This window comes from Carassius gibelio, chromosome A17 (assembly GCF_023724105.1).
Source record: "Carassius gibelio isolate Cgi1373 ecotype wild population from Czech Republic chromosome A17, carGib1.2-hapl.c, whole genome shotgun sequence".
In the NCBI taxonomy this organism is placed as follows: Eukaryota; Metazoa; Chordata; class Actinopteri; order Cypriniformes; family Cyprinidae; genus Carassius; species Carassius gibelio.
This window is the reverse complement of record NC_068387.1, coordinates 16,121,956-16,149,896: the sequence shown is the minus strand read 5'-3', so window position 1 is coordinate 16,149,896 and position 27,941 is coordinate 16,121,956. Positions and strand designations below refer to the sequence as shown.

General features: G+C 38.8%; 1 pseudogene; it reads right to left on the bottom strand.

Moving 5' to 3' along the window:
• Positions 1–26: 26 nt before the first annotated feature.
• On the bottom strand, positions 27–27,941 carry LOC128031512 (protein-cysteine N-palmitoyltransferase HHAT-like; annotated as a pseudogene).

Below are 27,941 nucleotides of genomic sequence, written 5' to 3'. Positions count from 1 at the left end.
ATCACTGATCTAATTAAGCACATAGAGCACCTTGTGCTGTTAGTAAGAAGATAGAAGTAGGTAGACTCAAGAAAGAGAGAATGATGGATATAAAAAATGAGTTGAGATGGAGAGATCAGGACAAGGAAGATCAGAGGGACAAAATGAATGAGAATGAGCAATGGTCAGGCTGTATCCTGGCACCATCAGTGTTCAGACAAACTCATAAATAAAGCAGTGACAGGATTAACCATCAAACTCACACCATTTCATTTCCACACACGCACAAACTCCAAATACAACATAACTACTATACAAACACATGATATTGTAGAAGGTGATAGGAATGTTGGTTAGCCACATTGCGACTGGTCCAAATGATGGTAAAACTTTAAATATCACTGTGTTTTCTGCGAGAAACGTTGTCTTCCCATCATTCTGCTCTGAGGCGTGTTGTCATCTCATGTCCCACTCAATACCAACTTGAGCAAAGCAATAGAGAAAAGCAACCACTGGAACGGCTACAGATGACCAGCCTGTTGAAGAAACAGAGATGAGAGATTTTAAATGGCACAATAAAAGCTATGAAGAAAGCATACTATAAGTTTCATGAACCTAATGTCACAGCAATGGTTCCCATATAAATCAGACATGACTCATAAACAACTCACAATTCTTTGAGAGTGTCGGCTGTCAAATCAGTAATGGCTCTTAACGATTCCCTTTTTGTGTGTGTTGTTTTTGTGTGATTCCAAGGGTTAATTTAAGTGGAAATTCATTTAAAAGTTCCATTTATGAGTCGTTTGTTCACAAATCAGACATTACGACTCACGCTGCGTTTGTTCTTTAGTACAGAAAAGTTATGTTGATATATTATCTTGATGTGTTTTACTTGACAAATTTTTGCCAATCCAAATTAATCCAATACATTTTCAGATTCTATACTGAATCCTAATTGATGCATTTGCCTGGATGACAAATATCCTCCACTGACCAATTCTTACACATACATGTAAGATATATGTAAACATATGCATTACAGCACTGTACATGTGTGCAAAGCATTTTTGAAGAATTGGATTCGAGAGTTCACATTATTTTCTTTATTTTCTATCTATCTGATATCTTCAGATCAAAACCATCCCTTTCAACAATTCAGTTCAACTGTGGATTGTTTGAAATGTATACATGAAGGCTTTTCAGTTTATTAACTCATTATTTGGTTGCTTGTCAATGTTGTTATTTGTAAAACTGCATTTTTTCCATCTCTAAAATATATCTATATGCTCTCAATGTCAAATGCAGAAATGTTAATCCATGCATTTATGACCTCAAGGTTAGATTATTGTAATGCTTTATTGGGTGGTTGTTCTGCATGATTAGTAAACAAACAGCTAGTCCAAAATGCAGCAGCAAGAGTTCTTACTAGAACCAGGAAGTATGACCATATTAGCCCGGTCCTGTAAACACTGCACTGGCTCCCTATCAAACATCGTATAGATTTTAAAATATTGCTTATTACTTATAAAGCCCTGAATGGTTTAGCACCTCAGTATTTGAATGAGCTCCTTTTACATTATAATCCTCTACGTCCGCTACGTTCTCTAAACTGGAACACTTCCCAAACCGGGAACACTCGCCATACCACCCGATGTGCTTGCTACATCATTAGAAGAATGGCATTTACGCTAATAATATCTGTTTCTCTCTTATTCCGAGGTCACCATAGCCACCATATCCAGTCTGTACAGGAAACAGATGATTCTTCTGCACATCTGACTTTGCTGCAACCTGTCTGGTCAGAGGAGAACTGGCCCCCCAACTGAGCATTGGTTTCTCACAAGGTTTTTTTCTCCATTCTGTCACCGATGGAGTTTCGGTTCCTTGCCGCCGTAGCCTCTGGCTTGCTTAGTTGGGGTCACTTCATCTACAGCTATATCGTTGACTTTGATTGCAAATAAATGCACAGACACTATTTAACTGAACAGAGATGACATCACTGAATTCAATGATGAACTGTCTTTAACTGTCATTTTGCATTATTGACACACAGTTTTCCTAATGAATGTTGTTCAGTTGCTTTGACTCAATGTATTTTGTTTAAAGCGCTATATAAATAAAGGTGACTTGACTTGACTTATGACTGGTGCAGCATTACACAGCATTGGTGATGGTTTTTGGCCACATTCAATATAATTTTAATCTCAGTCAAGAGCCCTGAAATTTCAACACTTAAATACACAAAACACTGAAGCCTGGTGCTTTCCTGTACAGAATAGCTAGCTATGCTTACTAGAAGTTCCCTGCAGCATCCAGTGATAATTACCCCCATGTGAGCTCTGATTTATATCTTCACACAGATTAACAGATATAACGTGAAATTTTATTAGACTACAGGGATGTGTTCACTCATTTACATTCTCTTTTGCCCCCTGCAGTCAGTTAATGAACAATTGTGCAGTGGTGCCCTCAAAATGTGGCACAAGTTCACTTTTTAAAACTTTTATACAATAACCTCCAAACCTTCACCTGAACAGCAGGATCTATTATAATCCTCAAAACGCCTGAAGACACACCTTTTCCCGGAGCGCTTCACTTAATACACTTATATATCTGCTCCTTTCAAGTGCTTATGGATTTGTGTTATGGCAGTAATATTTGGATTACATTATCCCTTGGATTAATTGCTTCTCTTTGTGTTACTCTCATTTGTGACTTTTGATAAAAACAGATGCATAAACATGCATAACTGTTATTGAATGTTATTTTCATATATATATATATATATATATATATATATATATATATATATCCACATTATTATCAGTCAATGTTTTATATACTGTACATAAGGAAACACTCAAAATCACAGTTCCTCCTAAGCATGTGTACTAATAGCCCCACCAGACAGGTGTGTGTGTTTGTCTCTGGTGGGATCATTAAAAGGACCTGCCTTGTTGCATCAGGGACAAGAAAAGAAGGATGGAGCAGAAAGAAAATGAGAGTAAATGAAAAAAAGGAGGGTGCTGATTACATTTGGTTTCACCTCATTGTCCTTCAGGTGCTGGAGTCACAGCCAATTAATGCATTTTCCAACAGGCACAAAACTGCAATGAACAGAAAGGCTACAAAAAAGTGAGATGGAAAAGAGGCTCAGAGGCAGTGCGTGAGTTGTGTCTTATTTTGAGTAAAAGACTACAGATCTGCTTTCTGAACTTTGTCCTCATCCAGTGACACACAAACCCTCTCAACATGACTCAACCTGCGTCACACCAAACCCACCTGCATTAAATACGGATCAGATACACGTCAACACACACTTACAGAGGCAAGACGGAGAACAGAATATTATTATATCAAAAGAACACTCTTCCAAAACACTTGCTTAAAAACAAAAATTCAAATAAACACGAACCTTCTATGTGTGAAAAGACACATAGGACATAGTTAATAAATGTAGCCACATTGGCCTGTACCAATGAGGTGAAAATTATTTTAAAGTTATTGCCAAAAACTGGTATTATAAAATGTAAGACCTGAACTATTTGAAACTTCAAATTGAATGTTAAAAAAGAAAAAGAAAAGTTTGATTAACATAACTGACCAATAAGCCAATATACATAAAAATAATATTTCAGTAAAATATCGCACACCTGGAAAATGCTCACATCCAATCAGATTCGAGAACCAGTAAGAACTGTTGTAGTATATATAGAAACTGTTGAGGCTGGAATACACTACTTTTAAAAACTGAACAGATCTTAAAATACTGGGAATCATATACTTACTGACTTTGTAATAGTGACAGAGAAAAAATCAGGCTTTCATAGACAAAATGACTGAGGATCGAACACTATTTGGGTTATTATTAACAAACTCATGCAGAAATGCGTGCCTTGTTACTAGGAGACACGTGTACGTGTAATTTTTTATGAAATCTATCAATTCAAAACTGCAGACTGGCTCTGACTAGCGTCAACTTCTCCAGACAGTAAATCAGCAGAAAATCAGGGCAAAAATCACATAGTGCATTGAGCAAGTTAATCAGAAACTGATTATGAATGAATGAATGATGCATTTGTATAGCACTTTATTGTGTATTGCTGTACACCCAAATCTCTTGGCGATCTCTTCTCAAACACCGCGAGTGTGCAGCATCCACTGATGATGTGACAGCAGCCACAGGACAACCTCACACCAGCTACAGGTGGAGAGGAGAGAGAGGCATAGAGCCAATCAAGTGAATGGGGATTATTAGGAGGCAATGATTAACAATGCCCAGTGGAGGGAATCTGGCCCGGAAACCGGAGTTACACTCCTAATCTTTACAAGAAGTGTCATGGGATTTTTAATGACCACATAGAGTCAGGACCTCGGTTTAACGTCTCATCTGAAGGATGGTGCTTGTTGACAGTATAGTGTCCTCATCACTATACTGGGGCACTAGGACCCACACAGACCACAGGTGAGCACCCCCTGCTGTCCTCACTAGAACCTTTTCCAACACCAACCTAGTTCTCCCAGGTCTCCCATCTGACCAGGCTCAGCCCTGCTTAGCTTCAGTGGGCTCCCAGTCTTAGGCTTTAAAATTTAATGAAATTCATACTTTTCAAACTGTTTTTTATATTACCGTTTACTGAAATGTAAACATTTAAATTGTCATGTAATTACAAATTTTTATGTAATTACAAATTTTTATGTAATTAACAAATTAAATGTGACTAAAGTAGTAGGATATGGTTCCTATAATAAACAGAGAATTAAATTAATGAATGAATGAATAACTTCAGGATCCTGTGAGTCTCTGTGCCCAGCAGGTCTCTCTCTGAGCTTTACTGTACCCCGCAGCTCCTGAGCGGCACAAAACCTCTCCGTCAGCGTCTGACTGACAGCTGCTGTAGGGGGTGCTTGTGATCAGCATGGCCACCTCTCAGAGATGCCAAGAATGAATGATACCATGGTGACCGTTGTTAAGACTCTGTGGTGTTTATGCTACCCGGTGGCAAATGGATGAATATCAGCTTCTAGAAATTTCCAGACAGACATTCACCTGCCTTTATTTGATCTCTCTCTCTCTATAACTCTTCATTGATAAATGCCCAGATGACCACTGGTGCTTCATTTGACATTAAGGGCCCTATCTTGCACCCAGCGCAATTGACTTTGTACACCGACGCATGTGTCATTCCTATTTTGCACCTGCGCAAAACGCGCTTTTCCCTCCACAGAAGCACGTCGCTAAACTAGTGAATGAACTTGCGCTCCCTGGGCGGTTCAGCGCAAAAAAGGAGGCGTGTTCCGGCGCAAACAATCCCTGGTGCTATTTTGCTGTTCCATTAAACAATTGCGCCACTGACCAGAAAAAACCTAGTCTAAAGTCAGTGGCGCGTTGCGCTTTGTTTCTTATGCTATTTTAAGGGCGCATGCTTGACCATAATGTATAGCGTGCACAACGCGCATACACTTTGCTCATGTAATCTACACAGATGCAACAGTTATTTTTGCAAATCATAAATTGTTACACTTAAAAAAATATTAACACATGAGATGACGGAAATCATTGTGGTGTGCCACGAAGATGTGAAAAAATAGGCATAAATCTAGCTTACAAATTATTCAGGCTAATTGTAGTAATTAAGGATCAGACCTGTTTGAGGTCATATATGTATATAAGGACATCTGACAAATTGGTTTGTCCGTCAAGAACCAGGAAAAAAAAATCGATGAAACAATTGTGGCTATTTCCTCCCACGCCTGTTTAACCGACGCTATTTTGGGTAGGTTTCTCCCATCCCCATACAACACAACTTCTCTGTCTTTCATTGCTCTTACAAGAACATCAGTCTCCTCGGCTGTGAACCGCTCCTGGCGTGCGCCTGGTAAATACGCCATAATAATAGCAATCCATAATGGAACTTGCGCACCTGCTTTTAAAGGGAATGTTGGATGACGCTCTGATTGGTTTATTTCACGTTACGCCCAAACCACACCTATGAATAATGAAGCTACTTCAGACCAACCCATTTTAGATTTGCGCCGGGCGCAAGAGCCATTTATCCCGCCGGGAAAATAGCAACAGCGCCGAGACCCGCCCACAAAGTTACTTGCGCTTTGCGCTTTGACACTTGCGTTTCAGATCGTTAAAATAGGGCCCCATATGTTGCTTAGGAGCTACCAGCAAGATCCTGAAGCAGTTTGTGAAGACTCTTTTTGATAAGTGACCAAGAAATTGTGCAGAATCTTGAATATCTATTATTTTATATTACAATTGACCTTAATTTTATGTTAAAGTATAACATTTCTTGGTTTTAGTTTTCATCAAAATTCTACAATTGTTTAAGTTTGATTTTCAATCACAATTTTTTTTTAAATATAATTATAATCCTACAAACAATCTTACAAAATCATTTGTAACATCTCATATGCACCACAAAACAGAGACTCGGTTTCCTTCAACACAAAATGTGTTCGGAGCACTTCAGAATGAATTAATTTCCTCACGTTTGTGTCTGATCTGGGATGAAATGACACGCAGTCTTACATCATTACATTACAGAACCAAATCATTACAGCTTTCTTTCTGAATTGCTGCCTCAACATGACCCACAAAACGATAAAGGGTTGAAAACTTTCACATTCCCAGAGAGTTTAAAAACACGCTGTCAGCAGCTGTGGTTGACTTGTCAGCAGTTATGGATAGAGGGAAACAAATCTGACTGATGACATTTGAATGTCTCTCTTCCCTAAAAAAGTGCTTAAAAAAAGTGACAGTGACAGTGAAAGTGACGTGACATACAGCCGAGTATGGTGAACCATTCTCTGAATTCGTGCTCTGTATTTTACCCTTCCAAAGTGCACACACACAGCAGTGAACACACACACACACCTGGAGCAGTGGGCAGCCATTTATTACAGTAGCGCCCGGGGGAAAATTTGGGGTTCGTGCCTTGCTCAAGAGCACCTCAGTCGTGGTATTAATTGTACTGAATGTGCACTTGTAGTGCAAAAATCATTTTTTTTAAGTACTTGCAGATAATATAAGATTAATGCAACAAAAAATATTAAGTACAATTAAGTGCCACTTTCATGTTTCTTTAAAACACTTTTGAAAAGTGTTAAACAGTTTAAGAGTTTTACTAAGGAGGATGCAATGCTAAATATCTCCAGATATATTCCATTAAACAAACAAACATCTTGGATGGCCTGATGGTGGACAAGTTTTCAGCAAATCATTCAGAAATTCAGTGTCTGAAAACATTATTCAATAAACACCAAATAATATATTTAATATATATATATATATTTAATATATATATATTTTTTTAAGTATGCTACAGTGTACTTCTTTTTTACAAGGGTATGTAAGAAAGACCATATATTTAAACGACCCACCTTGGACAAACAGCCTCTTCCAGAAGATTCTGCCCACATGGTTCCCTCCCAGAAAAAGCAGATTGGACAGAATCAGAAAAGCAGTGGAGAGGGCGGAGATAAGTGCTAGGCCACGCCTCTGCATCCGAGGTGACAGACGGCACAACCAAGATGAGATCAAAAGAGCATGGTATTATTTATGACGGGTTATGTGGGAGTTATTAGTGCTCTCACACTGAACTTTATTCAATGCTGATAACTTAAGAGGAGAGGGTTTGTGTAAACTCACAATAATGTGATGAAGAGAACGAGAGGAGACGAGTGCGAGAACGTTCTCCACCAACACCCCTACCCAGTTCCGTAAGTCCCAGTACTGCAGGTAGTCATGGCAACCATGCCAGAAACACACAAACCCAAACGCAAGCGCCGTGGAGATGAGTTTCCGGAACACACCGTGACGAGAGCCTCCCAGTGGCACGTACCTAAAAACATACAAATACACACGCTCAGCAAAAAAATCTGACAACTGTGTGTGGAACACAAGAGTTGCTGTTTTCTTTTAAGCGTAATGTGACAATTTTTTGTTGTTGCAATTTTAATATTTAGATAATATTTTACATCCTACAAAACTACTTTTAGCATTTTTACAATTGGATTAAGACATTGTTTATTAAGCCATTTCTATCACATGGACCATGACTGTCTGTTAGATAAATGTTTGAAAAAAAAAAAGAGGAAAAAAGTGTCTTCAGATGATATACTGTCTGTAAAACGGCCACCGTTCACTTCACAGTGATAACACACAGCAGAGAGAGAGAATTCTGGACTGAACCCGATCTCTCTCCACGGCAGTATGGTAGAGTTTCCATTTCAGGGCTGAGAGAGCACCAATCTGTTCTAATGAGGCTGTTGGGATAGTGTGGAGGACTTGACTCATCTGTGTGTGTGTGTGTGTGTAAGGGAGATAGTGAAGAGGATAAGATCAGCCCCTGACCACAGCTCCAGCTGACAGCGTGTGTAGAGATCAAGAAAAGACGATCAACTGTGCTTTAGTTTATCTCACTTAAAAAAAAAATCTCTGCTCTTCTATTTTTATTCTTCAACATTCATGTGTCTGTTTCTCCCCATAGGATGTCTAATAGGATCGATGGGTTTTTGTCTGGTGTTAATAATGGTTTATTGATAGGGCTCATTAGGGCACAATGTCATCTAATCGGAAGGAAGCAAAATTATGCAAAAAAAAAAAAAAAGAGTTCCCGTTCAGTCGGTCACTCTCGACGTCACGTCGGTGACCGACGAATTAGGATCTGGCAAAGCTATGAGGTCACACTGTGATGCATCAATGTTCTGTTGGTCACACATCTTCATGTGATATGAATTCACAGGTTAAAGTTTACTAAACTTGAACTTTGGAACACAATGAGATGTGAAAAACGTGCATGTGTACCAGTAGAAGTCAATGGAACAGAAAGTGCAGTGTGACCGCCCCTTTAGATTTGATGACAAAACTAAAAACTAGAGTGTGAAGGCAAATGTGTCTCTGAGTTTGCAATATTATCCCAATGCATGTATATAACCCATCACTCTAAAAGCTCAAAAACCTGTGAATAAACGCCTTATCTAACAGTTAAAATCTTAAATAATCTGTTAGTCATATATCAATATAATATAAAAAAAAAAAAAAGTTTTGACATCATGCAAATGATTAGACTCGTCAGTGGGGTTGGGTTGATATCAAAATAAGAATTTGGTGCGATAGCTGCCTTTGGCACCTCGGCATTTTGACTAAATAAATACTTTGGACGACACCTAAACACATGAACAGCAATGAGCAATGACTGATGAACTGACACTTACAATTAATATTATGTGTATCAATACACCGGGGAAATGCAAATCTGCAATAAATAATATAACATGTTCCCCCAAACTTACTTAATTATATATTTAATAAAATGGTATCATAGTCTTTATATTATTTTTTCTACAAAAATACATAATTTCAGATTTATTAGGATTTCATGATAATTATGTTCTGTCACAAAAAAAAGTGCAAGTAATGTTTGCTAAACATCCCATTTGGATATGATTAACAAATAAATTTCATAATGAAACCATTCTAATGTCAAACTTAGAACCCATTTAATGAATCACATTAACTTTTAATTCATGTCATGATTCCTGAACTGAACACATTATCATCTGGTAAGGCAGTCAATGAAATCTGTAGTTACATGGTCACCATAGTACTTTAGTACAGATTTACCTTGCAATCCTACTGGATCTTTTGGTTTCTGTTTCTTTTGTTCATGTGCTTTTTAAAGCCCAAGTGTAGACGTTGCCCTGCTGAGAAAAGTGTTTATGAGCACATTTTCATTATGAACAGAAACAATAAGGTCTTGTTCTGTTTCAGTGGCCACCGCAGTATAATCTGAGCCCTCTCTCACCCTTATATAAGCTCATATGAACTGTGCCTGTGATTTGATTGTTGTGAGCACATTTCAATAGACAGGAGATGACACTCAACAGGCTGAAAGCGAGGCGTTCAAGCAGACAATAGTGCGACAGGAGGGGTGCGCGGCATGTGTCTGTGGATGCTTTAAGATCAGCGGTGAGTCACACCAACCATTCTCTCCCACATCTCCTCCACACTCCAAAACTCAGCTCTTCACAATTACTGCACATTTAAAAGCACATTAAGATCTCTCCAAATGCACTTTACAACACTAACTCTCTCTCCCTCTCTCTCTCTCTCTCACACACACACACACACACACACACACACACGTCTGGTTTACCATCACTGTAGGGACTCTCCATAGGCGTAATGATTTTTATATTGTATCAACTGTATATTTTATCACCCAACACCATTTGGGTTTAAGTCCTCACAGAGATAGAAAAACATGTACACACACACACACAGCCCACATTCACACTCCAATTATGCAGATCAACTCTCTTTGCCACACTGCAATCACTACACATTTTAACAGAGAGAAAGATGGAGAAGATTTGGTCAGGAGGAGATGGAAATGTTTTTGGTTTTCTGTTCACAATGAAGGGGTTACTCAACATACTCAAATTCAAAAACAGTGTTCCCGCTTGAAAAGTATGGAAGTGTTTACTCTCAGCTTCTGATTGGTGGGATTCAGGGACTAATGGGACATTCCCATTTGGGCGGGAAATATATAAGGCAGCTCTCAGTGCTGTATTCCCATCTGTCTGAAAATGAGTCTTCTCACAGTTCTTCTATATGCCAAACTAGGACCTATGGATATTTATATAGATAATAAAACTTTATAGTTAAATCAATCAAATTAGTAAATAAAATTTTGGGGCAAAAAATTATAATATAGTGAAATATATTTAGTTTTAATATAGTTTCCTGTCACCCACCCTAAAAGATGGGTTTTTGAAAATGTATTTATTTTGAACATACTGCTGAACATTTATTGTGTAAAGGTGTACTACTATAGAGATTTTGATTGATACTTATAAAGCAATAATTATTTTAATGTTATAGCCGGTAATAAAAATAATAATAAAAAAAACGTATTTACTATTTTGTCTAAATATATTACAAATAAAACACTAAAAAGTTCAATGTTACATGAATTTAGGAATTGCAACAGAATGTAAAGTAGAAAAATCGATATGCATTTTGAAATTTGCTAAAGATTACATTTAGCACTGATTTTGACAAATAATTAGGGATTAAAAAAATGACTTTAGGTGAGTATGAGAAGACTTAATTTAAAAGTGAAAATAGAGGAAATTAGCAGAACTTAAATTAGCAGAAAATAAGAAAAATATCTAAATCTACCAAGAGCAAGCATCCGTTTTTATTATCAAAATTTAATTAAATCATTAAAAAATAAATCCAGAAAAATTTTAACCAAAAATCACAGAACTTGAGAAAAATATAAAACATTTCATAATGTCCTAAAATAAAAAAAAAATATTCAAAATATAACACGCATCCCTATTATAGATGTGTGATGCACATTGTGCTGTGATGGGCCAGAATTGGTCTCAGGCTGATAATATGAACTAATTTTCTTGGACTGTCTTTCTTTGTAAACATCATGGAAATCTGCATAAGACACATAGTGTCTTGTCATTTGCCTTGATGTTCTAAAAATAAATAAGAAATATTAAATAATTTATGGGCTTTTTGGTTTGTGTTATTGACCCGGGAAACATCACACGTAACATTACATTTCCAAAGTACATATTCACACAAACTGGCGAGTTTCCAGCATGAGATAGAATAAGATGCTCATCGTGCTAAATACATGCTAATACAACCCTGATCAAACATCTTTTGTCTGTGGAGATCGCAGCCCTGCCAAAGACTGACAATACCAAACCCAGGACGAAAACACACCCCGAGCTCTCTCTCCAAAACCTCCACAATGATCTCTCCATACAGCTGGAGGACATTAGAATATGAATAACTGTGTCAGGAAATGCAACAGTTGAGCAGACCAGGACCTCAAGAGGGTTTTGTTTATATATAATATATTGCATAATAAATTCTGTAATGTTACACACATATGTATTGGGGAATATATGCAACTACATTCCTATTCAACAGACATTAAAAACATTTTACTGGTAAACAGCTATTCTGAGGTGTCAGGTGTTTTGTGGAAACATTCAGCAGCTGTATTTCAAGTGCCACAACTCTAAAATTGTTTTTAGCAAGGCTAAATCCATCCAAAATTGCAATATTCATCATATTCCGCCTATTGTCAGAGTGTAAATCAAATCACAGAAGTAGAGGGAGTAGGAAAAAAAAACACAAAAAATATTCAAATCTAGCGAGAACAAAAGAAAATAGATGCAAGACTGCCAGTTTATTGTGCCAGAATGGTGATCTGAAACGTGTGTAATTGTTCTAGTGATTATGGTTTTTGATTATGATTATTATGCATGTGCTTTTCAATCTGCGACAAGAGATAACCGTGTCCATAGCAGTGCAAAACATCCCCCTCTTTCTCACAAACCCATACAAAATAAGAAGAAACGGAGGAATCATACCTGATGAGCCATTTGTAAAGCCCCATGTCAAAGTGTCTGAAAAGCAAAAGACAGTAATGAATGAGATCAGGGGTTAAACACAGATGGTTTGAGGTAACACACACATTTCAGAACACAACACAACACAAACGTGTTTAATCAGAACAGACAAAAAGAAATGAGAATCTGCATACATGAGATGCTTGAAGAAACCATTTTAATGAATCTCTTGGGACAAACGCTGGCATTAGGGGAGACATTTTCTCAAAGTGGCTGATTGCAAATTTTTTTTGCCATTTGTCTAGTTGAGCTGCAGTCTAACGCTGGACTTTGTGGCAGGTTTAGGACACACAAAAACCAACTTACTGATCTGGTAGGCATAAACAATATTCATGCAGTCAATAGAAACTGTATTTGCTCATTTTCTAAAGGAAATGTGAGGGAGAGAAGAGAACAAACTTGCCCATGCAACACTTGCAACCACAATGTCAGAGGTCAGGTGGTTGTCAGGATGTTGCCATGTGGTAGCTTTTGGAAGGCTGCAAGAGGTCTTACAGCAGGTCCTGCTATATGATATTCTGGTCACTAGATAGCTCTTTTCTTGTTAATTAAAAAACAAAACACTGTAGTTTCAAAAATAAATATAAAATATGAATAAAATATTAGAATTTACAATTATATGTATATATAATACAATTATATAAATATAACATTTCTGAATTAAAAATTCACGATCCTTGTAAAAAAAAAAAAAAAAAAAAAAAAAAAATATATATATATATATATATATATATATATATATATATATATATATATATATATATATATATATATACTGTATACATATATGTGTGTGTGTGTGTGTGAAATGAATAAAAGTTTTTTTTAAAGTGTAAAACATTAATATAAATAATAAATATACAATATCAAAAATAAAAATAAATGTAAAAATGAAATAAATCATGTTGAACGGCTGAAATTCATGAAATTTATATATATATATATATATATATATATATATATATATATATATATATATATATATATATATACACACACACACACACACACACACACACACATATATATATATATATATATATATAATTTTCTCTGTAATTTTCTAACAAACAATATAAAGTGCCCTTTGACATGTAGCTCGTATCAAACCATCGTGACAGCAAAAATATTGAGTTGGTCATTTGTGACTCAATTTGTTTCTCTGCAGGATTCTTTCTTCTTCCTGTTCCTCTGAGCAGGTGCAAACAGATGTCCTCAGATCATCACTATTGTTATCCTCACTTTACTTCTAGTCATCCATCTATCCACATTTCATCCCTCTTCATTCGAACTGACAAAATGCTATTTGCTATCGATCGGCTGTTGGGTGAATGGAAAGACAGGTCAAGATTTTCCCTTTACAAGTCAAAGTGAAAAATGGATTAAGGTTTAAATGGATGGGTAAGTGGACAGTAACATGGATATCTCCATCATCTCATCCAATTAGAGCAAACACACAATCTGAATTGGACACCAACAGGCCATAAAGCTTTCATAGTCCAGTCTGTCCAAATACACCCAGACCCCAGAGACAGCAGTAAAGATCTGGAACTGCTTGCTTCTAAAAACAGGCCTGTATGAGGAGAAACAGACACGTGCAAGCAGATGGCTGCTAACATGACAGAAAGCCCTGACATGAAGTTTTCATGAGCCAACAGAAACTATCAAAATCTTTAGTGCCTACATCTACATAATGACCCCTAAATCAGTTTGTCCAGGATTGTTGATTCATTCCAGCAATTCCCAGCATTCATTAGCAACTATTGATGAAATCTGCTTCAGCTCTGGGGAAATAAAGTCATCCGGGAAGGCTAGGAGAACAGATAAAGCAGAAGTAATTTCACTTTATATTAATAAAACATTATGTGGAGACATGCAGTTGTGCTTGTCTCTACTAGTTAAGTCCAAAAATAAAAAACACAAATGTTTGGCCAATGCATTTGTTTTACATAATTTTACAGATGAATAATACAATTACTGTTTTAAGTTTCCTCATTACAATCATTTGGGCTCAAGCTCTATATGAACACCAAACCAGAATTATTTAACCAAATCATGTCATGTATTATTATCATTAAATCATTATTAAAGTTAAAAAAACAGTACAAGTATAGTAAACGTTCTGCTAAGAGTGAACATAAATACACACACACACACACCACTAGATGCATGGTCTCATGAATGATGGTGAGTCATGAAGCTGAAGGTGAGATACACATAGGAACAGATTCACTCAATACCCTGCCGTTTCCTTCAGATAGGGCCTCTCAACTTCAGACATCATCTGACAAAGCAGGCCTAAAGGAAACGAAACACTTCTCACAGCTCAGACAGTGTTTTCCTCATGATTCCACTAAACTATTAGTTAGCTGATGAACAGAACAGAGATCAGCTTAAGCCTGGCCTCGTTCTCTCTGTGTGTATATGTGTGTGTGAGAGAGAGTGAGCCAGGTTTTGCCTACATTGAGGAGACCCAATGTCCTCACAAGGGTAGTAAAAAGGGCTGTAAAAGACAAGCTAATTGTCCCCATGAGGAAAATGTGTCAATAAACATTGTAAATAATGTTCTAATGAAAATAATAAAATCGGTGAGAGCTGTTTAGGGACAAAGGACAGAAAACATAATTTATTAGCTTGCTATAAGGATCAATAACAATAAAGATCCACAATAAAGAAAAAAGGAAAAAAAATCTTTTGAAATGCTGTTTTTGTAGAGATCTAGAGATTAGGTTTTCAGAAATGGAGTATTCATGTTGGTTTCATATGGTTTTGGAAAAACTTTTATTAATATTAATTTTTCAAGAAAAAAAAAAAACATTTAATTCAAGTAACGGCGTATTTCCCTACACTTAAAATACGTGAGAGTGTGTAAAAACATTTAAAAATATATTTTCCCAATGCAAGAAGCACATTAAATATATATATACACACACATACACAATTACATATATAATTTTTTTTTTTTTATTACCAGGATCGTGAATTATTAATTCATAAATGTTTTTAGCAAGTCACACCACATGAAATAGGCTTGTCATAAATACTGAAGGTCAAATTATTAGACATTTAAAGAGACTTATTGTCCTTGACATATAGTCTGTGTCACGTTATGTGTTATAGAAAACACGGGAGAAGGAACCAATTGCAGGTAAGCCGTTTATTATAAGGGTAATCCAAGAGAGTAAACGGTCCAGGCAGGGTCAAAACCAGAGAATCCAAATCAGAACATAAACAAGACACGAACACAAGGCAAGACACGAATGACGGGCATGAGTAACTGTAACATTTAAACAAGGACTCCGTAACACAGACTAAGACAGACTGGGTATTTATACACAGAAGGATAATGGGGAAACAGGAGACAGGTGGGGGGAACAATCAATTACGCAACAAGGAGGAAGGTGACCATATAAGGGAACAGGAAGTGATCTGGGACAGACACCGTGAGAAGGAGGACATCTAGTGGAACCCCGGGGAACAACAACCCAGACACTGTGACAGTACCCCCCCCCCCCCTCTACGGAGCGGCTCCCAGACGCTCCAAGACGAAACACAACACAGAGACCAGGAGGGAGGCGGACAAGTGGAGGCTCAGGGGGAGGGACGGAGGGCCGGAAAAGGAACACATGGGGGACAAACACCAGAAATGTAACCATAAAACAGGGATACCAGGAGGGAGGAGGACCGGAGGAGGTTCAGGGGGAGGGAAGGAGGGCCAGACAAACTAAAGGGAACAGACAGAAACATAACAGAACTCAAAAAACACAAAACAGAAGTCCATGAAGGACATGTTGAGGCGTCCACCAGGGCAGAGCGGACGACCACCACAGCCGTGTGGTCACCGCCAGAGTCCTCCAGGGCGGAGCGGAAGACCACCACATCCTCGTGGTCACCGCCTCAGCCTCCAGAACGGCATCTATCACCACATCGGGAACGACCTCGGGCACCGCCTCGGCATTGGGCACCGCCTCGGGAACTGCATCGGGCACCGCCTCGGGGACTGCATCGGGCACCGCCTCGGGGACTGCATCGGGCACCGCCTCGGGGACTGCATCGGGCACCACCTCGGCCTCTCGAACAGCAGCGAGCACCTCCTCGGGAACAGCCTCGGCCTCGGGAACAGCATCGGGCACCGCCTCGGGGACTGCATCGGGCACCGCCTCGGCCTCTCGAACAGCAGCGAGCACCTCCTCGGGAACAGCCTCGGCCTCGGGAACAGCATCGGGCACCGCCTCGGGGACTGCATCGGGCACCGCCTCGGGGACTGCATCGGGCACCGCCTCGGGGACTGCATCGGCCTCTCGAACAGCAGCGAGCACCTCCTCGGGAACAGCCTCGGCCTTGGGAACAGCATCGGGCACCGCCTCGGGAACTGCATCGGGCACCGCCTCGGCCTCTCGAACAGCAGCGAGCACCTCCTCGGGAACAGCCTCGGGCACCGCCTCGGGAACAGCCTCGGCCTCTCGAACAGCAGCGAGCACCTCCTCGGGAACAGCCTCGGCCTCGGGCACCGCATCGGGCACCGCATCGGCCTCCAGAACGGCAACGGACTGTGCCTCGGCCTCGGGCCCCACTTCGACCTCCAGAACAGCATCGGGCACCGCCTCGACCTCTGGAACAGCATCGGGCACCGCCTCGGGAACGGAAACGGTCCGCTCGGGAACGTTCTCCAGGCCTTGAGGGACGGTCGACGCCTGTCTCCTCGTCCTCCGCCCTCTATGACGGCGAGTCGGTGGCACCTGTACTGGCGACTCAGGCGTTGAATCAGCCATCTTGTGCTGTGGCTCTGGGCTGGCAGCCATCTTGTGCTGTGGCTCTAAACTGATGGCCATCTTGGTCTGTGGCTCTAAGCTGGCGACAATCGTGTGCTGTGGCGCTGGGCTGGTGGGCATCTTGTGCTGTGGCTCTGGGCTGGCGGCCATCTTGTGCTGTGGCGCTGGCTCAGCGGCCATCTTGAGCTGTGGCGCTGGGTTAACGGCCATCTTGTGCTGAAGCGCTGGCTCAGCAGCCATGACGTGAACCGTCTTGGGAACCTCTAGTATTCTTAATAGCGTAGCGAAATAATCCAAGAATGAGACAGCGGCCGTCTTGGGCGTCGGTGCTGAGCTGGTGGCCATCGGGTACTGTGGTGTGAGGCTGGCTTCCATCTTGCCTCGTGATGGGAGTTTGGTGGCCCTGCACCGCAGCAGCGCAGGGTTGGCGGCTATCTTGTGCTGTGGCGCGGAGCTGGCGGCCATCTTGTGTTGTGGTACTGGGCTTTGCTGTCTTAGGGGTAGTGTCTCCAAGTGGTATGTTGAAGCCGTTGGTACCGGGCCATTAAACACAGAGGAGAGCATGTGAGTGGGGTTTAGAAGTATATCAGTGTGTGCGAGTGTGTTAAGGCTATGCTGATCTGTTAGAAAAAGTGTGTGTGCTTGCGCTCCGTCGGGTCCAGAGGAGCCGAGTTCTGTCTCTCTGTGTGGGATTGAAGCCAGACGGGGTCTTACAGCAGGTCCTGCTAAAGTCTCTGAGATGCGTCTGTTTCCTTACAGCTCTCATTTATCACACTCTAAACTCCATCACCTTCAACACCACTCAGACACAGACACAGACACACTGGTGTTTAACCTTCCTGGCTCTCAGAGCTTCAGCAGCTGTCTGCAGCGCAGATCTGCTGATATACACAAAACATGCACGATTACACAGGAAACAGAAGATAGTGTCACTCTATCTATGTGACGTTGAATGAAAATTAACTGACAATCACTTGTATAGTGAGGTAGATCATTAAGTTATTACAGTTAGTTGTTGTTTTTACTACTGTAAAATAAATTAAGACCATTTAAAATAATTTTAAATGAACATGGAATCTAAAAATAGGCTTTCAGAATGTTTGTCATGATGTTTAATTTGTTTTTTTTTGGCAGTGATGGTTAATATTATAGTATAGAACACAAAATTACATTCATACATGTATATTTATATATAAATACAATATTCTACAAAATATTTCTTTTTCATTGAACTTTCTATTCATGAAAAAAGACTTAAGTCAAATGGTTTCCACAAAAACATTAAGAAACATAACTATTTTCAACATTGATAATAACAAGAAATGCAGAAAATCATCATATTAGGAATAATTCTGAAGGATCATGTGACACTGGGGTAATGGCTGCTGAAAACTCATCTTTATGGTCACAGGAATAAATCACATTTTAATACACATTCAAAATAAAAATAGTTATTTCAAATTGTAATAATGTTACACAATAGTAATGTAATTTTAGTAATTTTTACTGTATTCCTGATCAAATAAATGCAGCCTTGGTACTGCATAAAAAATAAAAAACTTACAGACCCTACTTTTTTAGTGGTATTTCAGTAGTTATTGTTATAATTATTTGATTTGACTCCTTTGTACACTGCATTATGGATTTATGAAAGTAAGCAAATACATTAATACAAATTTGCATATTCTACCTTAGTTTAAAGAATGTGATGAAAAAAACAGAAACAAAAAAAATATCAGGAAATCTAAAACTCTGCTGTTTCCAGACTGGTGGTTGCCTAGGAGACCATTCCAGACTATTGAAGTAGAAATGCTGTGAATCTTTATCAAGCTTTCAAGCTTTTACATTAAAATCCAATCATCTTGCGGGAAGCCTGCATGTATCAGCCTGTTCTACATTGTCTCACGAGACATCGAAATGCTAAACTTCATCACAGAAGCCGGACGCTCAATTCCATATGTTTGAGGCAAGATGTTTGAGACACTAAACAGAAAGCATGGATCTTGTTATGCTCCTGTAATGTGCTTGTAGATGGGTGTAAGTGAGTCTTATAGCCTCGTGCCACTCGTTTCATGGCTGAATCAATTATAGTGAATGCAGTACAGATCTGCCCCCTGCAGTTACACAGAAGTACTGCAGGTGATGACAGAATCGCTTCAAAATCATTCCAATCCAGCTCTTTAAAGTCAAAAGTCAGAAAGTTTGAAGTTTGACAGAACACAGAAGTGTGTGTATATTTACCCCCACATCCCAGTGAAGCTGTAAATGATGCTGACACAGCGTGGTAACTTGGGCGGCTCAAGCCCATCCAATCTGACAAGCAGAGACACCACTCCAAACAAAACCAGATACTTGACATAGAAAAACTGGACCAATGCAAGAGCCAAACCACCTGCAGGTGAAAAAGAGAGAGAGTGGTAGATAACATTAAAAAGTAAAGCAACTATGTGCTTGATCTCACACAGACATTTGCCCTTTAAAAATACAGGAATGACAATACATCAGATATTTCAGTTTAATTCTGAACTGTTTCATAATTTAGTTATATCATCCTCATCCTCTCTGGTCATTTCTCCCTCTTCGCTTCTTTCTTTTTGTGTATCAGTGGAAACTGAAAATAGGGTCTGTTTTCCTGTATACCACTGTTACAGAGCTAAAAGCTTGTAAAAAAAATAGGACAGAATTTCTATAAGCCCTTTCTGTACAAATTAGGTACAAAGTGGTGATAATGGCTTGATGTTCCTGCTGTATAGACCCTTTCCACACTGCTCTCTCTTGCAGAGTATGTGTTTTTGAATCAAAGTTCATGCAGCACAAATCAGCAACTTCCACAGATCAATAGACAGCAGGTGCAGAAGTTAAGATGCTGCACACAGCTGAAAGTGTGTGTGTGTGTGTGTTTGCTGTGAACATCAGTGCAAGATAATATTGTAATAAATACTTACGCATCAAAGAAAACAGAAGTTATGTGGTGACAAACTGTATCGATTCTGAAAGACATAAATGGGAAGACATAAAGTGTATCACAGTTTCCACAAAAATATTAAGTTTTTTTTTTAAACACTGATAATAATAATAAATGTTTCATTTAAGTGACACTGAAGACAGCTCCTGAAAATTCAGCTTTGCAATGACATAAATAAATGCCATGTTAAAATATTTTTTAAAATGATTTCATATTATTCTAATATTTCACAATGTTACAGTTTATACTGCATTTTTCATCAAATAAATGAAACCTAAAAGACTTCTTTCAAAATATCCCAACAAATCTTACCAACCCCAAGCTTTTGAATGTGTACTTATTTGACACCCAAGTAGATTGTATTTGTGGTGGTTGTTAGCACGTAAAAAAAAAAAAAAAAAAACACACAAAAAAAAAAACCTTCAAAAGTACAAGGCCAACATGGCAGATGTAGTATGTCTGGAAATGCATTCATACTACACACTTGCATCCCTAAAGACGTTCTTCATCAAATTCAGTATATACTATGAAAGTTCATGAATTAATTTGCAACTACAAACTTACCCAGTGCCCAGGGCGGCAGCATCTCCAAGTAGCTTTCGTTGCTCTGGATGGCGTGCATGTACATGACGTGGATCATGAATTTGGCTAAACACCACCAGACACACACGCGCAGTATTCCGCTAAACACATACACCGCATAGACTTTACACACCGGCTTGTCTATCTGCAGAGATACAGAAAGATATTCCCAATACATCTGGATAAAGAAGAGACCCAGCAGCCTTTTAATGAATTTCATTTTCTTCTACCTGTTCACTGAAGTCTCTGTAGGTCACAATGGGTCCATTGTAAAACAGAGGGTGATAGAAACAGAAAGCAGTGAGCTTGTAGAACTGAAAAATGAGTGTCTTCAGTCCTTTAACCTCTAAAAGGGGGCAGTGGTTTGGTCCTCCAGCCTGCAGAGGATGCCAGCACAACTCCAGACAAAAGCTGATGCAGTGCAAACTACAAACAGCAGTACTGAAGATCAAGAGGTAGTACTGGTCCTCAGAGGTGTGTACCAACCACGCTAGAGACAAATAGGAACACAGGGGTGGGAAAAACATTTAAATTAACCTGCAAACCTGCAATAATGGATGAATGTGCCTCTTAAGCCCCTTTCACACTGCCATTCCGGCAAATACAGGGGTAAAGTGTTCCTGTAATTCCCTGGTCGCTAGATTTGGCACTTTCACACTGCCAGTGATGACCCGGTATATGTGCGTGCTTTCACACACAACCCTTGAAGATCCCGTAACGACACGTGACATCAGCGCGTGACGTGTAATGTACGAGTCGACAACGCTTGGCACATTATACTTTAACTGAAGCAAGCAAACGATCTCTGCGTCAGCGCGGAAAGTGAGGAACTAACTGATCTCTGCTTCATTACAGTTTGCACATATGTTTTCGTCGCGAATGTTGATCTTCCTTCAAAACAGCCGGAAAAAAAGTCGCGCGATAACGCGCGTCATCACTTTGATACGGAATTAGATCTGGCTTTTGTTCACACAGCGCTCGTTCCGGATCGATTACCGCAATGTTACTATGTCCCCGACCCGGGTTCGATTCGGTAATCAATTCCGGGACGTGGTTGCTTTCACACAGAAGGCGACCAGGCAATGTTACGGGAATATTGCGGGTCTGACGTGCAGTGTGAAAGGGGCTTTAGGTAGCATCAGGGAGACTTTGTTTTGTCATTTTTTATTTAATAATTTGTAATATATTATTAATATTATTATAAGGTCAGTCTGGAGTGCCATTGGTGTCCCCTCAAAAATTAACGAAATAGAGGGCGACACAATCTTGTCAGAACTGTTGAAGCAGGACCACAATCTACAAAATTCATAGAAAAAGAAAATCACAAACAGAAGGCACGAAAAAAGTTTGCTCCAATGTATTCAGATCCCATTCCCCAAATAGCACCCGGTCACCCTCTGCTAATTCTGCCAAAGCCCCCAAGTAAAAATACATTTAGTTTACTCAGGATTACAACCTTCATGGGTTCTGTGGGCTTCTGGTTTCAAAACGGTCATTATTTTTCCAGTTATGCTTAGTGTCATCAGTGAGACAGAAAGGACACACTTCAAATATTTATAAAAACTATAAAGAACTTAAACAATAACTTTTACTTTTAAGGCAGTTTTATGAAACTGTTATGGTGTATGATACTTTTTGAAGCTTACAACTTCTGAATTACAATGTTTGATATGTTATATCCAATGCAATGTTACTCTGAGATTTTAAGTGCAACTTAAGTGTCCAAATGTGTCCAGTTAGTTCTTTGTATGTCATAACAAGGGCAACGACAGCTTCTTAACAATATTACAGCGACAGAGTAGTGTTCTCTAGGCTACTGTGTAAGTGATGAATCACTGCTGTAAACCACAGCTCCATCTTTCCAGAACACTCCACCTCAGACCAGCATCTACTGATCCTCTGTGGCGTAACCAAACTCTCATGATCTACTGAGCATGCTCAGAAGATGACAGCTGGCATCCAGCCAGGAGACACAGCAGCAGCCACTTTAAAAAATCATTATCACCACTCAAAAATAAAGCTATAACTACCTCTGAATTACACTAATTGACAGGGCAGCGTTCTGAAATTAGTCGCTGGCTGATGCTGGCTAGTTTTTTCTTTGTATGTCATTATGGCGATCTCAGCGGTGGCTGCATGGGTATTGCTGTCTTGCTGAGGGTTTTTCACAGCTCAAAAGAAACGGAGGTAAACAGAGATGAACTGGGAAAAAAAAGATCATTAAAAGTGAATAATCACAATAGATGAAATTACAGTTGTTTGTTCTTCAGATGGGTGTGTTAATGATTGCTTTGAGTAATAAATAATAATATAATGAAGGTTTAATTAAGAGGGGCAGCTTTGGCCCTGTGTCACAATTAATCAAGGAGAAACTCGAGGCAAAGAGGGAACTCATTTGTCACTCAGATCAATATTCCCTCGGTCTCTTTCCTCCTCTCCATCTGCATGAGCTTGCTGAACTCGTTGCTTAACCCCTTCAGTTAGATATCTAATGACAGCTGTCAATCAATCATTCACTGTGTTAAGTGACTAAGCAGATAAAGAAAAAATAAACAAGACCTTCTGGGAGACAGCTGGCTCTTTTTGTTGTGCTGTTATAACATCTATTGTGTGGGGAAAAAAAGGAAATACACAAGCACTGTTGTGCATGTAAATGTTTGACTTTGAATGTTTGAATGCGAGTGTATGCAACTGTGTTTGTGTGAAGAGAATGGTGACATTTAATGCAGGCTTGTTTCAGTCTCATCTCCATTCTCTCGGCGGAGCTCTGCAGATGTGCCCTGAGAGTCTTGGAGACAGCACAGACTCTGCTGGACTTGATCTTGAACCAGACAAATCCCTCATTCTGTCCTTCACACCCCACCCCATCAATACAGATGGCTTTAAAGGGATACAGGTGGTTCATCCAAATACCCAATCATTTCTGTCATCATTCACCAAACCCATATGTCTTACTTTGTGGAACACAAAAGGAGAAATCCTGAAGATTGTGCTGGTCACTCTTTTCCATGCAATTACAATAAATGGCAATTTAAGTTTTTAATGTTCATAAAAAGGGCACAAAACTGCTCCGAGTGATTCATGTTCTATATGTCAAGCGTCCTGAAGTCATAAAACAAATTTGTGTGACTAACAGGCCAAAATTGAAGCTATTCACTAATAATTTATACCTCCTGAGAGCTTTTAACATAAGTTAGTTGAATGAATCAGTGTGATTTATGCATAAATCATTCATAATGGTTTTCACAACCAAATCAACCATTTGTGATTGCAAAAAAAAAAAAAAAAAAGTTCAAACTATTCAACATTTTTTTTGTTATTATGAATAAAATAATAACATTTTGTTATGGAAATTAAAAACAATATAAATATTACATGGAAAACATGACAATTAGAAATGTTATCTGGGCAATTCAATGAAAATAAATTAAGCTTAAGTACTAAAACTATTACAAATCAAACTGAAAATGAAATCAAATTAAAGCTACACAGAGATATTTAAATAACATACACTTGCTAAAATCTAAATTTAAATGAAGAAAACTGCAGACATCCCTCCTCTCCTGGGACGTCTCTCACATATGATAGCAGCCCTTAGAATATGGTGCATGAGTCATATGGTAATTTTTTGACAGTTTTATGATACATTTATGTGGTTTTGCATCGTTTTTTAAGCCTGAAAAATCTAGCCATGACTCACAATAATTTCATGGAAAAAGCAACCAGCACATCATTTAAATATTTCCAAGAAAGAAATAAAAAAAGCCATAACGATGTGAAAAGTGAAGAAAAAAACAACAACAACAACATGAAAGTGAGTAAATGAGGACAGACTTTCAATTTTTGGGTGAACAAACCCTTTAAATTGGACACTTTCATGCATTTTTAGAGGAAGAGAAAATTTGGTGCCTCACATACATGGTTTACAGCTATTACTGAGACACACACACACACACACACACACCTGTAAATCCTGGAAGGCAGTGACAATGAGTGTGGAGAGCAGCAGAAGGGAGCAAAACCATGAGAGGATGGGGCTTCGTAGCTGAGCAAACACCAATGAGATACTCAGATGAAGCATCAAAAGAGTCAAGCCATGCACTCCCAGAAGCCAACCAGCTGAGAGGACGCCACCATTAAGACAGCCAGTCGGAACTGTAACATAAATGCAAAAGAAAAAATGCAGAAACATGCAAATATTTGATGACTTTTTTTCAAGCTCATTTGCTCTGAATGACACTTACCTGAGGCAGAAAACAAGCTGCCAATCTGGACTCCACAGCGTGGCCAATCAGAGACCACATAAGAGATTGCCATGCCCACTCATTCCAAAAACTCCACTCAAAGTCAGTAGGATCCTAAAAAACACAGACAGAAAAACACACACATATACAAATGCATAAACACAATGTGTGTGTGTGTGTGTGTGTGTTTTTGCATTTCTGTATTAAAGGAAATTGATTGAGAGGGAAACAGAAAATTGGGGTTGGTGGGGTACTGTACATCAGCCAAATGTGTCAACCTTCTTAAAGTCACTAATACAATCACCATGTGTTCTCTCACCTTCTTGAATCCCCATATAAGGAATCCTCTCTCCAGCTGCACCTCTCTGTCCAGGATGACCTCATGCTCTGTCAATCACACAAAGTAAACACATTTCCCACACACTATTCAGGAGGTAAGCAAAGTCCACACACAGGACTATTTTGGCTAACAAAAATCTGAATTGTGTTTACTGGCCAAGTGAGTATACACCTTGTTGAAGTTTATTTGGCAAATGTATTTTGGGGTTCCCAAAATCTAATTCAAAAGAACTATACAACACATAATAAACATTTTTTTTTTTTACCACATCTTTTCCTTCCCTTCGCCTCTCTATTAATATGCTTGGACACAGAGCTCTGTGAACAGCCAGCCTCTTTTGCAAGGACCTTTTGTGTCTTGCCCTCCTTGTGCAAGGTGTCAATGGTTGTATTTTGGACAACTGTCAAGACAGCAGTCTTTCCCATGATTGTGTAGTCTACAGAGCTAGACTGAGAGACCATTTAAAGGCCTTTGCACGTGCTTTGAGTTAATTAGCTGATTAGAGTGTGGCATCAGGTGTCTTCAATATTGAACCTTTTCACAATATTCTAATTTTCTGAGATACTGATTTTGTGATTTTCTTTAGTTGTCAGTTATAATCATCAAAATTAAAATAAATCTATTTGTAATGAATTAATATAATATACAAAGTTTTATAATATACTTTTTGAATGGAATTAGTGAAATAAACTTTTTGATGATATTCTAATTATATGACCAGCACCTGTATATACATACATATATATATATATATATATATATATATATATATATATATATATACACACACACACACACATACATGTCTATGAAGTTTATGATTTTATTAACTTATATGACTTTTCTGGCATAGAAATCACACTTTTAGAGTTAGGCCTCTCCATATATCTATGTTTTTTTAATGCAGTTGTTGAGGGGGTGAATTCAATGATACAGAGACTATATTGCATGACGGTTTCAAAGCACCATATCTTGTGAAGAGATAGTTCACCCAAAATTACTATTTTTGCAACCAACAAACCTGCATGGTTTAAAGTTTAGCAGAACATCCAAGTTATTACAATAAAAGCGAACTCAGGGTTAAAGCAGCTCTGACATTCTGCTAAACTTCTCCTTGGTTTTCCCACAGAAGAAAGCAAGTCATACAGGTTTGAAATGATGACAGAATTTTCATTTTTAGGAGAAAATCCCTTCAAATCAGCTGTGTCACTACAAAGAACACAAGAACTCCAAGGCACGTGTTGCAAAATGGATGAAACAATTCAGAAGATTGGATCTCGTAGTTGGAAGTTTTAGATGAAGGTTAAGATTACTTGCATATTCTCTGCACACATGCATTAACTCTATTCTTTCTCCTCTGCAATGCAGTGTGAGTTTGGTATTGTTTTCTCCACCCCGCCCCCCCCTCTCTCTCTCCACTCCTCTCTTTCTTCATCCAGTTTCTCAGGACGGACCTCTCATCACTTTGACAGACGGTTTTCCTGCAGGGTGCACTGGCAGGCAGGGATTTATCCACACTATCATAAACACGCACACTTTTTCTAGAAATAAAATTGTACACGGAAATAAAAGTGAGAACACAGTGCCATCTGGTGGTTGCACTGTGTTGGAACACAAAGACGGTACAAAGTTTTCACGTGCATGTTTGCTGTGAGTATAGATCATAGACTGATATAGATCTCAAGTGACACTGGCCAGGAGTTATATTTTGTATATTAACTGAGTTCTTTCAATTTACTATTCACAAATATATCAAGTTCATGTTTGGCCTAAGATCTTAAGAATTCAGTTCAGCTTTATTCAAAATGATTTATCGGAGACAATGCAACTTAGTCGACTAGATGGTGTTCTTTAAAAATGCTGTTTGTGTGCTTGCTAAAAAAAAAAATGTAGGTTTAAATATATCAGGACTTTCACCCACTGTTACTATTTATGCAGTGTTTTCTCTGTGCATGAGGACCCATTTTGAAGCTTTATTTTTGTACTTTCTTGACTGGCATGTTTTGGTTGAAACAGATAAAAATGGTGCTCCGTGTTGCCTTTTGCTGACCTGAGATCCCAGCGTCCCTCAAAATGACAGCACAACCTTTTCAGAGCCCTTAGAGTCAGCATTCAACACGACAGGAATGTTACACACACCACAGCAGCCCTTTTTAAACGAACACGTCATAGAGTAAAGCCCATAAGTGCACAAAAAATGCAGCAAAACATCTATTTTATATTACTTTTGGATATTTTCATCCAAATAAATGATCAAGCAAATTTGATCGAACGGTTTATGTCTAGCTGCCAAATTTGTGGGATGGTGGCTGTCTAATGGTTATGCAATATGCATTTTGTTCTGTTGAAATTTTGTTTAGTTTATTCTTTAAGTATATGTTAGGTTTGGGATTTGAATCTTTAAATACTGTGAAATTGATTTTACTTTACTATATCATTACTTATAAGCTGGAGAATTGCATTTTATTCTGGGCAGACAGCAGCTCACCTTTAGAAAACCTGTGCAACTGCTAAAAAGAACAGAGATGGGAGGAGAAGGAAAGAATCCAGTATGCCGTCATCTCCCATCGAGGTAGAGATACCAGCTCCTATTTTGGAGCCAT